Below are 19,139 nucleotides of genomic sequence, written 5' to 3' on the forward strand. Positions count from 1 at the left end.
TCTTAGTCTGCCTCCCTTTCCATCTTTCTCTTTCTGGGTCGTCTTATCTGTATGCCTTAGTTTACTCTGTCCTCTCCTCCATCTCTTAGTATTTGTTATGGGCTGAACTGTGTCCCCTCTGAATTCATATGTTGAAGTTCCCAGCCCCAGTACCTCAGAATCTGACTGTGTTTGAAGATAGAGTCCTATAGATGTAATTAAGTTAACAAGAGGTCCTTAGGGTGGGTCTTATCCAAGATGATGGGTGTCCTTATAAGTAGAGAAAATCTGGACATCAGAGGGAAGACAACATGAAGACATTGGGAGAAGATGGACATTTACAAGCCAAGGAGAGAGGAAGAAACCAACCCTGCTGACATCTTAATCTTGGACTCCCAGCCTCCAGGACCGTGAGGAAACATATTTTTGTTGTTTAAGCTACCCAGCCTGTGGTACTTTATTATGGCAGCTGGAGCAAAACAACAATATTTCTCTGTACTGTCATTCTTTCTGGGTCTCTGTGACTTTTGGTTTCTCCCTGTGTCTCTCTGGGTATCACTGTATAGTATTCTCTGACTCTGTCTGTATTTCTGTTTCTCTGTCTTTCTGTGTTTCTCTCTATATCTATCACAAGCTCTCTTTCTATGTCTATTTCTCCCCTTCTCTCTTTGTCTCCTTTGTTTATCTTATCATTCTCTTTCTTCCTTGGATAAAGCATGATAACTCACGTGAAATGTTTAGAACATTGCCTGTCATATAGAAATTACTCAAAAAAGCTGATTCCTCTCTGTTCTTTCTCTCTCTCTCTTTTTTCTTTCCTTCTTCACTATTTCCCTTCCATTCCTTTTCACTCACTCCCTAACTGGACATAAAATAAAACTGGAATTTATTTTTCAGGATTTATTGTCTTTGCTGAATAAAGTTTTACAGCCCCCAATTCTAATTTTAAAGCAACTCACTTGGCTGTTTTACATTTCTCAAAGGGGGAGAGAAAGGGAGACTAAATTGAATTGCCTTTTGTAAGTGACCTCGGTTTGATTTTGTTTCTTTTGCTCCTTCTGAGGCCTGCCTAACCTTCACTCATTCTAAACAAAGAATAAAATAAAGCCAAGCTTCATTTCAAGAAGAGGTTTGAAAATATTACTTCTGACTATCAAGTTCTGGATTTTTTTTCCTTCTTCACTGCTTTTTTCTGATGCAGGGAGCCCATAACTTTTAGTCAGCCAAGCGGAGAGCTGACATTCACTTCCAAACAATTTAGGTAGGTGGAAAGGAAGAGTGGGACTTGAGAAATTAACAGTCATCCATTTACTTCTTTGGCACCTGTTTTGATTATTGAATTAAGAAAGTTCTGGCAGCTACAACTGGGCCTGCCAGACGCTGAAGAGCACATTTCAGGGAGGATGGAAAGGGATGTCAGAAGATGTGAGACTCATTCATTTAAAAAATAAACTGTCCGGATCAAGTTCTGTTTAGGCTGTCAGAACTGATCGCGAGCGTAATGAAACATCAAGAACATAGGGGCGAGGAGACATTGATAAAGCCCAAATACATCGTGAAATATAAAAATTTGCTGATTTTTAAGTCAGCACCCCCGAGTGTCAGCTTATCAGCTTGTGGAAACCACCGACATGTTGAAGGTAGTCCATTTTTCCGGCAGTTTCATGCAGATTCGTCCACTGCTTTTCTGGAGGCTGTAAAAAATGCTCTTAGGGGACTGATCTGTCAGCCTCGGGATGAAGGGAAGGCCACAGCACCCGAGAGATCTTCGGGAGATAGAGGGGGATGGGAGAAAATGCAGGCTGTCTGTCAGGGGTGGAATCACTCAGCATCGTTCTAGAGGAGGCAGGTAATCGCTTCTGTGAATCCTGAGTATCCATTACACACACACACACACACACAGAGAAACGTACACTCCTGCATCACACTCACACACGGACACACATACGTGAAACGTTCATGTCCACATACACAACTATATGTGGACGTACACACATTCCTCCACTACAGACGGCAAACAAAATCACACGTTTGTACACAGCCACGTTCAAGTGCAATGCCATACACTGCGTGGATCAAACACCTTTCCCGACCCCTAGTCCAGCCTGCTGGTGAGATGAAAACCTGGAATGCCTAACCAGAGCCGATAGGCACATTTTCCTCTGGAATGCTGGGGAGTTATTCCATTAAAAAATTGCTCTGCTAGCACAGACTTCCATTCATTTCTTGGACCCACCTTTCAGCACAAATAAGGGCCTAATTCCATCTGTCAGTCATGTCCTGCGTTGGTGGATTCACATGCCCAGCATAAGTATTTTGTGGACCAGGAGGCCTGTCCGGGGAACTTGGCAAGGACCTTGCAAGGCTGAACTGGATGAAATTCCCCAATATCATCTATACTTCATCCTGACCATGCTGGAGCTGTGTGTCCATGGAGGCTATATGGTGGTTTATCTGAGATTATGCAAGACTCCAGAATAAGTACAACACATCTTCCTAAAGCATGAGTAATTATGTGTAGAATCAAACAATTTAAAACATCATCTTATCGCTTGTCAAACAGTTTAATCAACTGTTTATATTAGGGAGCAGAATGTAAAATTTACATGCATTTTTAAGGGGAAAATTGACAGGGCCTGGTATATTTTCTAATGGAGGGGGTTTTTGACTATCATTTAAATTTCATGCTATGAGTTTTCCTACTTCTTCTAGAAAGAATTTTTGCCATTTCTGTTTTTCAGATTTGTTTATATATGTTTACTCATAGTATTTTTTAAAAGACTTTATTGTTTTAGAGTAGTTTTAGGTTTACAACAAAATGGAGAGGAAAGTACAGAGCTTTTCCATATACACCCTGCCCTCACACAAGCAATAAAATGCATATATGTTTACTCTTCAATAATTTCTGGTCAATGTATACATACACCTATGAAACCACCACCCCAGTCAAGATATAGAACATTTCCATCACTCAGTAAGTTTCTCTTATGCCTCTTTGCAGTCTTTCCACCTCTTTTTCCCCCCAAACCACTGATCTGATTTCAATCAGCATAGTTTACTTTGCCTGTTCTGAAATTTATATAATAAAACTATAGTATCTGTATTTTTCAATCAAGATAATGTTTTTGATTGAAACGTTTTCATATATTTTGTTTTATATATGTGTGTGTGTGTGTATATATATATATATATATATACACACACACAGTTTAATTTCAAAGATATATATCCCACGATATGTTTATCCATTCACTGCTGGATGGGCATTTGGGGTTATGTTCAATTTTTGACTATTATGAATAAAGCTGCTATGAAAAACCCCAGTACAAGTCATTTTTGAAGATGTATGTGTTCATTTTTCTTGGATAAATACCCAGGACTATAACTGTTGAGTCCTATTCATGTTTAGCTTTGTAAAAAATTGCCAAGCAGTTCCACAAAGTGGTCGTAAGATACTGCATCCTAACCGGTAATGTATGAGAATTCTATGACAAATCCTCATCCTGGCCAGCAGTTAGTACGGTCAGCCTTTCCAGTATAGTGAATATGCAATGATCTCTCATTGAGGTACTGATTTGCATTTCCTTGATGATTAAAGTGTTGAACTTTCCATGTACTTCATATATTTTGCTTTGTCAAGTGTCCGTTCAAGTCTTTTGTCCATTAAAAAAAAGTATTGTCTTTTTGTCACAAAGTTATAGGACTTCTTTATGTATTATGGATGCAAGCCCTCTTTCATGCAGCTATTGCAGATATTTTCTCAAAGTTGTTGGCTTGCTGCTTTTATAATTTTAAAAGTGTTCTTTGATGAGAATGCTGATGAAGCCCAACTGAGAGTTTTTTCCTCTTATGATTAGTGCTTTTTATGTTTTCTCTAAGAAGTCTTTATCCTTAGGTTCTAAAGATATTCTCCATTGTTTTCTTCTAGAAGTTGCAAATTTTTAACTTATATGCTTGGATTTATGATTAATTTCAAATTAATTTTTATGTATGAAGTAAGATAGGAGTTGAGGTTCAGTTTTTGATGTTATTAATTAATAAAATTTAAAAATATTTTCCGGGCTTCCCTGGTGGCGCAGTGGTTGAGAGTCCGCCTGCCAATGCAGGGGACACGGGTTCGTGCCCCGGTCCGGGAAGATCTCACATGCCGTGGAGTGGCTGGGCCCGTGAGCCATGGCCGCTGAGCCTGTGCGTCCGGAGCCTGTGCTCCGCAACAGGAGAGGCCACAACAGTGAGAGGCTCGCGTACCAAAAAAAAAAAAAAAAAAAAAAAAAAAAATTTCCAAATTTTTATTGGCAGTCTGTGAAATATAACTTCTTGAATATTGACCTTGAAATCTGTGGGGTTATTATTTCTTTTACTTATTATTTCTTTTTGTTTTTGGTAGATTCCTTAGGATTATCTTGTAAATAATAATATCATTGGTGAATAAAACCGATTTTATTCTGTCCTTTACAATCTTTATGCTTTTTATTTCTTCCATGTATTATTGCATTGGAGAGGATCTCTCACATTGAAATAGGAGGAAGGGTTTCAGTATTTCACCACTGAGAATGATGTTAATACTCAGGATTGTGTGTGTGTGTATGTGGTTGTTATTTGTTTTTTGTAGATGCCTTTTATCAGACAGAAGAAATTCTCTTCTAGTCCCAGTTTGCTGAGAATTTTTATCATAAAATGGATGATGAATTTTGTTAAATGCTTTCCTACATTTGTTGGGAGGTTCATATACATTTTCTCCATAATTTTGCTAATATGATAAGTTACACTAATTGTTTTTCACATGTTAGATCAACCTTGAATTCCCGTGATAAACCTTACCTGATCAAGATACGTTACACTTTTAAAAATTATTGTTGGATTTACATTGCTAATATTTCATCAGGAATTTCTACCTTTTTGTTTATGAGGAATACGGGTGTGTCATTTTTTTCTCTTTTGGTAATGTCTTTATGAAATTTTGGTATTAAAATTATGTTGACCTCATAAAAGAAGGCAAGGCCTGTTCCATCCTCCTCTACATTCTGAGAAAAGCATTGGTAGTACTGGTATTATTTCTTCCTTAAATATTCACTATGATTCACTAGTGAAGTCATCTGGGCCTAGAGTTTTATTTGTTGGAAGGCTGCTTAAGTTACAAATTCAATTTCTGTAAGAGAAAAAGTATTATTCAAGTTTTAAACTTTCTTAAGTCAGTTTTGGTTTTTTGGAGCTTCATCTAAAATGCCGAACTTACGGACAGAAAAATATTTATAATATTGCCTGATCGTGCTTTTAATACCTGCAGGATTGTACTCATGTCTTCTCTTTCATTCCTGATCCTGATCATTTGTATTTTCTCTCTTTATTCTAGATCAGTCTTGCTAGGGGAGTATCAATTTGTATTAATTTTCTTCATTTTTAAATGTTTTCTATTTTATGCATAATGTTTATTTTTCCTCTCCCCCTCATTTCTTTTGCTTCTTTTGCATTTAATTTCCTCTTCTTTTTCTAGCTTCTCTATGTGAAGGATAGATCACTGATTTCCTGCCTTTCTTCTAACATGCTGAAAGAAACTCTGCTGTGGCTTGACCTGACATTGACTCAAGGTGTGATCCCAATTTTTGCCATCAGGCCTCATTCTCTGCCAAGGTAGGTAAGAGTCAGTCTCTGTCCTTCTGGCCCTGTCTTGGCAGCCTTAACCTATTTTGCCTCCTGGCCAGGGAGTGGGTATCAGAGAGGCTCCAGATGGCCCCATTGTAATCATTTGTTTTCAGTTACTGTATTTAGTCTTTTTTTTTTAAAAAAAATATTTATTTATTTACTTTTGGCTGCATTGGGTCTTTGTTGCTGCGCCTGGGCTTTCTCTAGTTGCTGCAAGTGGGGGCTACTCTTTGTTGTGATGGGCGGGTTTCTCATTGCAGTGGCTTCTCTTGTTGCCAAGCATGGGCTCTAGGTGTGTGGGCTTCAGTAGTTGTGGCACGCGGGCTCAGCAGTTGTGGCTCACGGGCTCTAGAGTGCAGGTTCAGTAGTTGACGCACATGGGCTTAGTTGCTCCGCAGCATGTGGGATCTTCCCGGACCAGGGATCGAACCTGTGTCCCCTGCATTGACAGGCGGATACTTAACCACTGTGCCATCAGGGAAGTCCCCATATTTAGTCTTTACAAATCCACACGACGAGCATACTAGCCTCATTTTTTTTAAGGTTTTAAAAAATAATGGTGATATTGACTTATGTGCCTGATTTATGACATCACTGAGATTCAGATGTAGTCCTTGCTTGACTCTAAAGTCCAGTGTAAGTTGCACATGCCTCTCTTCTCATGTTAAAGTGATCACTCATTGAGACTTTACTAGATTTTACACTGTGTTAGGCGAAGTACAGAGCTTGCATCATTTAGTTCACACAGTGGTCTATGAGGTAGGTGCTGTTTATACCCATTTAAAATTAAGACGATGGAGTCAGGGACTCGAGATGCCTTGCCCACACCAAATGTAATAAACCTAGGATTCAATATTAGGTATTCTTTTTAACATTCCAAATCCCATTCTCTTGACCTAAGATTTTATGTTCTACACACCAAGCAGACATTTTTGATGTTAAGGCCTCGTGAATCCATTAAGTGACCCACCCCCTTTACAGACAGGCAGAAAGAGATGGAATTTCACATCTCACAGGGTGGAGAGTTTGTACGTTACATGCATTCAAGTTGTTTAATTTAAACTTGACCCCCTACGTCTGGCAGTGGGTGTCTTACAAAGTTCATTTCTCTTTTAAAATAGAATACGTTCAACCTCAGAGGGCTTACATAACACACTAAATTTTACCAGCTAGTAAGTGGCAGAGCTGGGATTTGAACCTAGGTTGATCTGACTTCAATACAAAAAAAGAAAGAAAGTTAAACGTTCAAAGAATACCAAGGAACTCGTGCAGGAGAGGGTACATCTTTGAGACTCGGTGATCAGTTTCCAATATTCTAAAAGCAACGAACATACATTCTCAGCACTGAATGCAAATAGGAGGAACGAGGGGGATGGTGGACCACCCAAATGGATTCCTAAAGGAATCTGTGCCATCATTCTGTCAGAACAGAGCAGATCTGGAAGAAAAGTGAAGCCATCTAGTTCAGCCTCTTCTTTTTACAGATGAGGAAGCTGCGGCTTCAAGGAGGGTCTTCTCTTCCCCTGTGGTTATTTGATGTGGTGGCTAATAGTAATCACGATGATCCCTTAAACTTAAATGGACTCTCTTAGGGGCGTATGTGCTGTTTCATTTCCATTCCCGCAAGAACCAGGGGAGGTGAGTAGGGCAGACTTGTTTGCTCCTAGTTTACGCTGGGGAGGGACTGATTGAGACCCTGACCTTGAGAGATGACTAGCTCCAGTCCTGATCGAATATCAGTGTCTGCATTTGAACTCAGTGCTTCTTAATTCACATCCCAAAGACTTTAGAACAGAACACGACTGGTTGAGTGGAGCCCAGAGAAGAAGAAGATCTCATTAAGAATGTTCTCCAAAAAGGGAACACTCTTACTCTGTTGGTGGGAACGTAAATTGGTACAGCCACTATGGAAAACAGTACGGATGTGCCTCAGAAAAGTTGCTATATGAACAAGCAATCCCACTCCTGGGCATATACCCAGACAAAACTATAATTTGAAAAGATACATGCCCCACTGTGTTCATAGCAGCACTATTTCCAATAGCCAAGACATGGAAACAACCTAAATGTCCATCGACAGATAAATGGATAAAGAAGATGTGGTATAGATACACAATGGAATATTACTCAGCCATCAAAAGAATGAAATAATGCCACTTGCAACAAAATAATGCCACTTGCAACAACATGGTTGGACCTGGAGATTATCATACTAAGTGAAGTAAGTTAGACAGAGAAAGACAAATACTGTATAATATCACTGATATGTGGAATCTAAAATATGACACACATGAACTTACCTATGAAACAGAAACAAGTCACAGACATAGAGAACAGACTTGTGGTTGCCAAGGGAGGGGGGTGGGGGAAGGTTGGATTGTGAGTTAGGGAATAGCAGATGCAAACTATTATATACAGAATCATGAACAACAAGGTCCTATTGTATAGCACAGGGAACTATATTCAATACCCTATAATAAACCATAATGGAAAAGAAGATGAAAAAGAATGTGTATATATATATATATATATATATATATAACTGAATCAGTTTTCTCTACAGCACAAATTAACACAACATTGTAAATCAACTACACTTCAATAAAATTAAAACAAAAGAATGTTCTCTGAAAACTTGATCAGGAGCAAATTAGGCGAGTTCCATCCAACCCACCCTTTTGGAGGCTTGTTTTCCACTTGAGAAAAAGCAGGCAAGACTGCAGAATATCTTCACAGCTGTTTATGTCTTCCAGTAACTTTTTCTAACCTTTTCCCCATCTGCTTTTGCAGTAGGAAAAATCATTTTCTCCATGTGATGGGTCTTCAATATTCCCTTTCCTACCTCCTAGATACTGTACTCCAAGATACTATACTAAATTACAGTGATTCATTGTTCCTATTAAACAATATCCTCAAATTACCGGCAAACCAAACAATTGTGAACGGTAAATTCAAACAGTAAAACACGGGCACATATTGGGTAAATGTTATTTTCCTGAACAAGAAAAGCTTTTGGCAAAGTGTTTAACTTGAATACAACAAAAGGCAATTTAATTTAGTAATACAGCTGGATGAAAAATGGGGACCTCGGGTTTAATAAGAAGGGGAGAAAGACACGCATACATCATCCCAAAGGATAATTATGGGAAACTATTTTGTATGATCCAGCTAAATCAAAGCTTCTAATGCTTTCTTGCTCCTGTCAAAATAGGGAGATTTAAGGCCTTAAAAATGGGAATTTTGCAGACTTCACTGCCAAGAAAAAATGATTTGTCTCTTGATAAATTACTATTGGGCTTTATACTTGGGAAAAAATACACTTACATTGAAATAAATGCCAAGGAATGGCTAGAGAATTTATATTATTCGTTCATATCTGTCACTGGATTGGTGGGGAGACAGCAGTCCCATTTAAAACGTCTCCCGGCTTGCTGACAGTATGCCACAGAGGCGAGATGGAAACCTCTGGTCACGGGGGCAGGCGCAGACCCCCAAGAGGCTGCACAGATCTGGTAGTGCACTGCTTTACTTATTTTTCTCCCCAGAACACAAGCACCCTATCCCCTCTGGATTTCATACTTCAAGAAGAACCCCCAAATATGGACACGTGTCTTTTAAAGATTCTGAACATTTCTGTGGGTTCCTGTACCTGTCCTAAACAAATCTGCCTTCCAATGCTGAAGGGGAACAGGAAAAGGAAAGAAAAACTTTGGCAACCACAATGCCACTGGGTTGTCAATTACAAGGGTCTGGTGAGGACCGTGAAAGCCTGTCTCTTCATCACCTCCATCAGTCTTGATAACAGGATTAGAGAGCACATCACCATTGACATAGGGACCCCAGACTCCAGCTTCACTTCTTTTACAACCTGTGTAAAACTTTGGCAAAACAGGTAACAACTCCGGGTCTCAGTTTCCCCGTCTGTAAAATGGTGGGTTTGGACAAACAACTTTTTCCTTACAAGCATTTCTGCAAAATACTTCATTCGTGATGCATTTTTATACAAAATGGCGCTCTATAGCGCAGATTAAAGAGGAACTGTTCCAGCCAAAGCAGAGTGCTTCTTCATTTCTTATCTTTCCCCACCTCCTGGGGACCCCTAAGTCGATCTATAGAACTCTAGGGCTTCAGAGAATATACTTTGAGAATCACTAATCTGGGTTCTTTCTAGGGATCCATCCTGTATGAATACACCATGATTCTGGGGCTGATCTGCTCCTGAAACAATTAACTTAGGCTGTGGAATGCTCAGATAGCTCTGCCTGGCATTCTTTTCCTCCACGGTTGTAGTGTGTGTGTGTGGGTGGGGTGGGGTGGGGAGTCTTCTTGACAAACGCCAGGTTCCCAAGGTTTCATTGCCATGGCTCACTGCAAGGTAATTTCCCCGCTCCCAGGCTGAGGCAAAAACATACAGTACAGTCTTGGGGGGGAGCTATGTCAAAAATCCAAATAAGAATTATCATCCAAATATTTATCTTCAGAAATGTGGACGCTTTAGCGCTTGCCAAAGGCCGATTGATTAGTATTTATCAATTCCATATTCCAGTAAATTCTGGAGCACTTTCTTTTCCAAATGAAACAATGCAAACACATTGGAGTCTTCCAATAGCTGGATGATGACTCATCTGCTATAAAAATAAATAAGTGAAAGAAACTAAATACATGCTTTGGGAAAAAGAGATGCTGGATAGTTCCTTTTTTTTTTTTTTTTGACTTTCTTGGTGCTAAAAAAAAGTGCATCTTTATTTTTAAGTTGCAAATCTTTCTAAGATGTCTGGATCAATTTTCTATCCGAGTAACACCAATTTAAAGTGTTCCCTTCCTAAATCTTTTCTTGTAGTTTACAGAGTACTACACATTTCACAAAGCACTTTTTAGTTTATAAGCATAGTTTACAGTAGACTTTATAGTTTATAAGGTGCTATATCCTTTCCAAGGTACTTTACAGTTTACACTTACAAGCATTTCTGCCTTTACAGCCTTTTATGGTTTGTGTATAAGCCACTTTATCATTTCCAAAGTATCTGGCATCTTATAAAGCCCTCTTATAATTACAAAGTGCTTTGTAGCTTACCAAATGCCTTGCAATGTGTAAAATGATTCCAAGCCCATAACCACATTTAGTTATAGCAGATGCGAGTGACATAATTGCATCTTTCTTTGATGATTATAAGGATCATGCTGGGCGTGAGAGTCATAATTATGAACTTGCCTTTACTGAACACAGACCGAATGTCCCATAGATGCTTGTTATTGGTTGATTGGTTAAGAATATCATTGCTCTAAACTGATATAACTGATGAAGGCCAACAAGTTTGGTCTTGATCAATGGTTCTCTGTAGGGGTGATTTTACCCACCAGAGACCTTTGGCAATATACGGAGACATACTTGGTTGTCACAGCGCGGGGAAGGGATCCTACTGGCATCTAGTGGGTAGAGGCCAGGGATGTTGTTAAACATCCCACAACGCACATCACAACTCCCATGACAAAGAACTATCCATCCCATAATGTCAATAATGCCAAGGCTCAGAAGCCCTGGTCTTGATAAAGGTCAGACCATCTGACAATTTCATACTACTTATCTCTTGCATTAGAAGAATGCTTTGTGGGACTTTCCTGGTGGTCCAGTGGTTAAGACTTTGTACATCCACTGCAGGGAGCATGGGTTCGATCCCTGGTTGGGGAACTAAAACCCTGCAAGCCACGTGGCGTGGCCTAAATAAATAAAAGGATGCTTTCAGTTGCGAGTAACAGGAAAACAGCCTAAAGCTGGCTTAAACATTACATCCATGTATTATCTCCCCTAACTGGAAATCAAGAGGAAAGTCAGGCTGCAGGGCTGAGTGATTAAGATGCTGACTCATGGCTTTGAGGACCCTGATTCTCTCCTTTTCTACATTTTTTTTCAGCCTCAGCTTATGCTAAGGCTGATTCACGGCTGTCACCAGCAATTGGGGCAATCTCCTCTGTTCATATTCAAAGGCAAGAAAGCTGCTTTTTCTTTCCCAGAATTCCAGAACAACCCTTTGTGGGTGAATAAACACCCACATGGTACTCTGACTTCCTTAACTGAAGAATATATACAAACTACCATGGACAGAGCCTTATATATAGCCTATGGTTTCTCCGCCTCTATCCTTCCTTGGGCACTAACTTTTGGCCAATGACTAGGGCTTCTGCAAGAACAAAAACATAATGAAATCACTTGTTCCCACTGGAAACGGTTCCTGTGAAATATCTGAGCAGATTTACGCACAGAAATTCACACTGTTCCCCAGTCTGGAATTCTGAACCATAAATCCTCCCCCCACACATTACACATGCACACGTACACATACTATCCCTCTTGCAAATTAAAAGTCATATATACCTTGCCAAAGAATTTCTGACATGCCGCTTCAGCATCCGGAGCCTCAGGCAAGCTCTGTGTCTACCATGTGATGTATAACTGGCCAGGGAGGTTGCAAAACCCAGAATTCAACGACTAGTCAACAGGGCTTGAGATATTGCAGGCAAAGCTTGCTCTCCCTTGTCTAAACAATCTTATCAGCAGGAGGTACCTTATCGAGCGACATATGGCTGAGATCCAGCACTCTGCATTAAAGGTGAATAATGATTTGTATTGTAGCATCTTCATGATCAAGCAGATACTCTCACTTTCCTATTTAACTGTTTTCAGTTTGATTTGGGGATTTGATTTGGGGATACTGCAAAGTTCTGAGGGTTAGTCTTTAGGTCATCTCTGTGACATGGAATCGGACTATTGGATACTCATCTGCAAAAGCCTTCAAAGGAGGACTTCCCTGGTGGCGCAGTGGTTAAGAATCCACCTGCCAATGGAGGGGGCATGGGTTCGAGCCCTGGTCCGGGAAGATCCCACATGCTGTGGAGCAACTAAGTCTGTGTGCCACAACTACTGAGCCTGCGCTCTAGAGCCTACGAGCCACAACTACTGAGCCCATGTGCCACAACTACTGAAGCCCGTGCGCCTAGAGCCTGTGCTCCACAACAAGAGAAGCCACCACAATGAGAAGCCCGCGCACTGCAATGAAGAGTAGCCCCCGCTCGCCGCAACTAGAGAAAGCCTGAGCGCAGCAACGAAGACCCAATGCAGCCAAAAATAAATAAATTTATTTAAAAAAAAAAAAGCCTTCAAATGTTTCCAATTACATGTAGGACAAACTCAGAACCCTTAGCCTGACTTTCACAGTCTGCCCCCCAAACACTTCTTTCAGCATTATCTCACTGACTACTGTTTGCCTCCTACAAGTATCATCTATGCCTTTCAGACTGATCTCTTAGTTATATTTCAAATAAGTTTTCTGTGTTTCTGAATTACAGAACCTGGAATATACCAGGCATGAAAAAGCAATATGCCATATGATCCAGCAATCCCACTCCTGGGCATACATCCAGAGAAAATTCTAATTTGGAAAGATACATGCACCCTAATATTCACTGCAGCACTGTTTGCAATAGCCAAGACATGGAAGCAACCTAAATGCCCATTGACAGCTGAATGGATAAAGAAGACGTGGTATGCATACAATGGAATACTACTCAGTCATAAAAAAGAATGAAATCATGCCATTTGCAGCAACATGGATGCAATTAGAGATTATCATACTGAGTGAAGTTAAGTCAGAGAGAGAAAGACAAATATCATATGATATCACCTATATGTGGAATCTAAAATATGATACAAATGAACTTATTTACAAAACAGAAACAGACATAGAAAACAAACTTATGGTTACCAAAGGGGAAAGGGGGTAGGGGAGGGATAAATTAGGAGTCTGGGGTTCACAGATACAAACTAGTGTATGTAAAATAGGTACTAAACAACAAGGTCTTATTGTATACCACAGGGAACTGTATTCAATATCCTGTAATAAACCATAGTGGAAAAGAATCTTAAATTAAAAGTACATATAACTGAATCACTTTGCTGTATACCAGAAACTAACACAACACTGTAAATCAACTATACTTCAATAATAAAAAAAATAAGCAACAGACTTGGGTCTAAATTATTACTCTACCATGTATAGGCCATATGACCCTGGAAAATTACATATGTAGTGAAATTCAGCTTTACTTGTCCAGAAAATGATGATAATATTACCTTGTGGCATAGATGGGAGTGTTAAGTAAGATAATTATTTAATATGATTTGATCAGTGTCTGCTGGGAAGAAGGTGTTTAATAAAGTTACTATTTTTCCTTTACATTCTTACCTGCCTGTATTGACTTCTCTTGTATGTTTCTATTTCTGCTTTATTTGAAGGAAGGTGCACTTTATTTCCCCTGTCAATCCTTCAAAGTCTATAATACATCCTATTCTATATCCTCTTAGCTCATTGTACTTTTCCTTTAGCACTTACCACAATTTTAATTTATACTAATTTGTGGAAATAATTGTGTAGTATTTGTTCCCCTGGGTAGATTACACGTTGCCTAAGAGCAGATGTAGACTGCACCTCTATATTCCTCATAGTTAGAAAGTTTCTGACACATAATAGGTGTTAACTAAATATTGCATGAACGAATGATCGAATGGACAGTTAAGATGAATTGAGTACTTCATAGTACCAGGCAGGGTGCTAATTTCTTTACATACATAATCTCACAGCACTTTAATACCCCAGGTTTATAATTATCATTCCTATTTCCTAAATGGACCTGGGGCATAGGGGGTAAAGCAGCATGAGGAAATCACACCTCTAGGAAGAAGCAGAGTCAGGATTTGAATTTTTGTCATCTGACTCCAAGCCCAAGCTCCTAACCGTTATCATGATACCTTCTTTGCAAAGACGGAGGGTGATGGATCCATGGGTAATTTGAGTATCGGGTAATCCTGCTTTAAATCAGAGTGAGTCAACTAAACAGGAGTCAGAAAATATGAATTCCTTTTCTTTTCAGCAGCGTTTCTAGCCATGACGTCATTTGATCTTCACATGAGACTTTGCTCTGTTGATGAAAAACGGGGCTCAGTGGGAGTAGGCGATTTGCTGAAGATCACTCATCCAGTCACTGGTGTGGAAACAGAGCCAGAGACGCCTGGAACAATCAGTGGAGTAATCACACCAGGTCACTGCAGTCATCAGACCTCCTCTCCCGCCTCCCACAGTTTTGGTGGGGGGAGTAAGATATTGGTCCCCTCAGAGATAGCCAAGGAGGAGCCTGGTGCTGTGGAAAAATGTCATAGACTCGGAGTCAGGGGGCTGGATTCTGGAGGCAGCCACGTCACCTGGAACTGAGCTTCTGGCCCCACTGGCGCAGTTCTGCATTTCCATCCGAACAAGAGAAGCTTAGGTCGGATGTTTTCTAAAAGCTTCAGTGAGATGTATTCAGCCAACAGATATTTATTGAGTGCCTACTAGGACCATGTCTGTCTTCCTCACCTCTATATTCCTTGTTTCTAGTACAGATTCTGATACATGGTAAGTGCTAAACAATTATCGAGTGAACGAGGGATTGTGAATGAATATGATAAGATGAAACAGCCAGTAACGCCTAGTCAGTCCCTGCCCCTTGGTTGGCAGAGATAGTAAGCCAACTGCTAATGGTTTTGCACTCTACTGAGTACTTCAATTGAAATAAATGCTTAGGTTGCTCTGAGGTGGTCCAATTAATCCAGTTTGGGGGTGGACAGAAATTTAGGGAGGCCTTCTTGAAGGAGGTGACCTCTAATTACCATAAGGACGCGTAACAGGCAAGCAAGGAAAGGAGATATGTAAGTACATGGGCAAAGCTGAGACATGCAGAGGAAATCAGAAAGGTTGGTTGACCATCCCAGACAGAAGGGAAAGTTTGGGGAACTCAGTGTAGCTCATTCAGTTGGCCTGTGGTTTAAAGTTCAGGTGGGGCAGAGGGGAGAGGTGAGTCTGGACAGTTTGGTAGAGGAAAGATAAAGAGTAAACCACCTTAAAGGGCTGAAACCAAGCAGGACCCCGTGGGGCCCTCCTGGGCACAATGCCTTTCCAGGTCCCCCATTTCCTTTTTTTAACATCTTTATTGGAGTATAATTGCTTTATAATGTTGTGTTAGTTTCTGCTGTATAACAAAGTGAATCAGCTATACGTATACATATATCCCCATATCTCCTCCCTCTTGCGCCTCCCTCCCACCCTCCCTATCCCACCCCTCTAGGTGGTCACAAAGCACCAAGCTGATCTCCCTGTGCTATGCGGCTGCTTCCCACTAGCTATCTATTTTACATTTGGTAATGTATATATGTCAATACCACTCTTTCACTTTGTCCCAGCTTACCCTTCCCCCTCCCCGTGTCCTCAAATCCATTCTCTACCTCTGTGTCTTTATTCCTGTCCTGCCCCTAGGTTCATCAGAACCATTTTTTTTTTTAGATTCCATATATATGTGTTAGCATACGGTATTTGTTTTCCTCTTTCTGACTTACTTCACTCTGTATGACAGACTCTAGGTCCATCTACCTCACTACAAATAACTCAATTTCATTTCTTTTTATGGCTGAGTAATATTCCATTGTATATATGTGCCACATCTTCTTTATCCATTCATCTGTTGATGGACACTTAGGTTGCTTCCATGTCCTGGCTATTGTAAATAGAGCTGCAATGAACACTGTGGTACATGACTCTGTTTGAATTATGGTTTTCTCAGGGTATATGCCCAGTAGTGGGATTGCTGGGTCGTATGGTAGTTCTATTTTTAGTTTTTTAAGGAACCTCCATACTGTTCTCCATAGTGGCTGTATCAATTTACATTCCCACCAACAGTGCAAGAGGGTTCCCTTTTCTCCACACCCTCTGCAGCATTTATTGTTTGTAGATTTTTTGATGATGGCCATTCTGACTGGTGTGAGATGATACCTCATTGTAGTTTTGATTTGCATTTCTCTAATGATTAGTGATGTTGAGCATCCTTTCGTGTGTTTGCTGGCAATCTGTATATCTTCTTTGGAGAAATGTCTATTTAGGTCTTCTACCCATTTTTGCATTGGGTTGTTTGTTTTTTGATATTGAGCTTCACGAGCTGCTTGTACATTTTGGAGATTAATCCTTTGTCAGTTGCTTCATTTGCAAATATTTTCTCCCATTTTGTGGGTTGTCTTTTCAACTTGTTTATGGTTTCCTTTGCTGTGCAAAAGCTTTTAAGTTTCATTAGGTCCCATTTGTTTATTTTTGTTTTTATTTCCATTTCTCTAGGAGGTGGGGCAGAAGGATCTTGCTGTGATTTATGTCATAGAGTGTTCTCCCTATGTTTTCCTCTAAGAGTTTTTTAGTGTCTGGCCCTACATGTAGGTATCTAATCCATTTTGAGTTTATTTTTGTGTATGATGTTAGGGAGTGTTCTAATTTCATTCTTTTACATGTAGCTGTCCAGTTTTCCCAGCACCACTTATTGAAGAGGCTGTCTTTTCTCCACTGTATATTCATGCCTCCTTTATCAAAAATAAGGCGACCATATGTGCGTGGGTTTATCTCTGGGCTTTCTATCCTGTTCCATTGATCTATACTTCTGTTTTTGTGCCAGTACTATACTGTCTTGATTACTGTAGCTTTGTAGTATAGTCTGAAATCCGGGAGCCTGATTCCTCCAGCTCCGTTTTTCCTTCTGAAGATTGCTTTGGCTATTCAGGGCTTTTATGTTTCCATACAAATTGTGAAATTTTTTGTTCTAGTTCTGTGAAAAATGCCATTGGTAGTTTGATAGGGATTGCATTGAATCTGTAGATTGCTTTGGGTAGTATAGCCATTTTCACAATGTTGATTCTTCCAATCCAAGAACATGGTATACCTCTCCATCTGTTTGTATCATCTTTAATTCCTTTCATCAGTGTCTTATAATTTTCTGCATACAGGTCTTTTGTCTCCATAGGTAGGATTATTCCTAGGTATTTTGTTCTTTTTGTTGCAGTGGTAAATGGGAGTGTTTCCTTAATTTCTCTTTCAGCCTTTTCATCATTAGTGTATAGGAATGCAAGAGATTTCTGTGCATTAATTTTGTATACTGCTACTTTATCAAATTCATTGATTAGCTCTAGTAGTTTCCTGGTAGTGTCTTTAGGATTCTCTATGTATAGTATCATGTCATCTGCAAACAGTGACTGCTTTACCTCTTCTTTTCCGATTTGGATTCCTTTTATTTCTTTTTCTTCTCTGATTGATGTGGCTAAAGCATCCAAAATTATGTTGAATAAGAGTGGTGAGAGTGGGCAACCTTGTCTTGTTCCTGATCTTAGAGGAAATGGCTTCAGTTTTTCACCATTGAGAACGATGTTGGCTGTGGGTTTGTCATATATGGCCTTTATTATGTTGAGGTAGGTTCCCTCTATGTCCACGTTCTGGAGAGTTTTTATCATAAACAGGTGTTGAGTTTTGTCAAAAGTTTTTACTGCATCTATTGAGATGATCATATGGTTTTTCTCCTTCAGTTTGTTAATATGGTGTATCACATTGATTGATTTCCATATATTGAAGAATCCTTGCATTCCTGGAATAAACCCCACTTGATCATGGTGTATCAACCTTTTAATGTGCTGTTGGATTCTGTTTGCTAGTATTTTGTTGAGGATTTTTGCATCTATGTTCATCAGTGATATTGGCCTGTAGTTTTCTTTCTTTGTGACATCTTTGTCTGGTTTTGGTGTCAGGGTGATGGTGGCCTTGTAAAATGAGTTTGGGAGTGTTACTCCCTCTGCTGTATTTTGGAAGAGTTTGAGAAGGATAGGTGTTAGTACTTCTCTAAATGTTTGGTAGAATGCACCTGTGAAGCAATCTGGTCCTGGGCTTTTGTTTGTTGGAAGATTTTTAATCAAAGTTTCAATTTCAGTGCTTGTGATTGGTCTGTTTATATTTTCTCTTTCTTCCTGGTTCAGACTTGGAAGGTTGTGCTTTTCTAAGAATTTGTCCATTTCTTCCAGGTTGTCCATTTTATTGGCATATGGTTGCTTGCAGTAGTCCCTCATGATTTTTTGTATTTCTGCAGTGTCAGTTGTTACTTCTTCTTTTTCATTTCTAATTCTGTTGATTTGATTTATCTCCCTTTTTTTATTGATGAGTCTGGCTAGTAGTTTATCAATTTTGTTTATGTTCTCAAAGAACCAGCTTTTAGTTTTATTGATCTTTGCTATTGTTTCCTTCAGTTCTTTTTCATTTATTTCTGATGTGATGTTTATGGTTTCTTTCCTTCTGCTAACTTTGGGTTTTGTTGCTGTTGTTCTTCTTTCTCTAATTGCTTTAGGTGTAAAGTTGGGTTTTGTATTTGAGATTTTTCTTGTTTCTTGAAGTAGGATTGTATTGCTATAAACTTCCCTCTTAGAACTGCTTTTTCTGCATCTCATAGGCTTGGGGTTGTTGTGTTTTCATTGTCATTTGTTCCTAGGTATTTTTTGATTTCCTCTTTGATTTCTTCAGTGATCTCTTGGTTATTTAGTAGCGTATTGTTTAGCCTCCATGTGTTTGTATTTTTCACAGTTTTTTTTCCTGTAATTCATATCTAGTCTCATAGAATTGCGGTCAGAAAAGATA

Source organism: Delphinapterus leucas, chromosome 15 (assembly GCF_059928025.1).
Source record: "Delphinapterus leucas isolate spDelLeu-1000000601 "Yukka" chromosome 15, BTC_Dleu_Yukka2, whole genome shotgun sequence".
In the NCBI taxonomy this organism is placed as follows: Eukaryota; Metazoa; Chordata; class Mammalia; order Artiodactyla; family Monodontidae; genus Delphinapterus; species Delphinapterus leucas.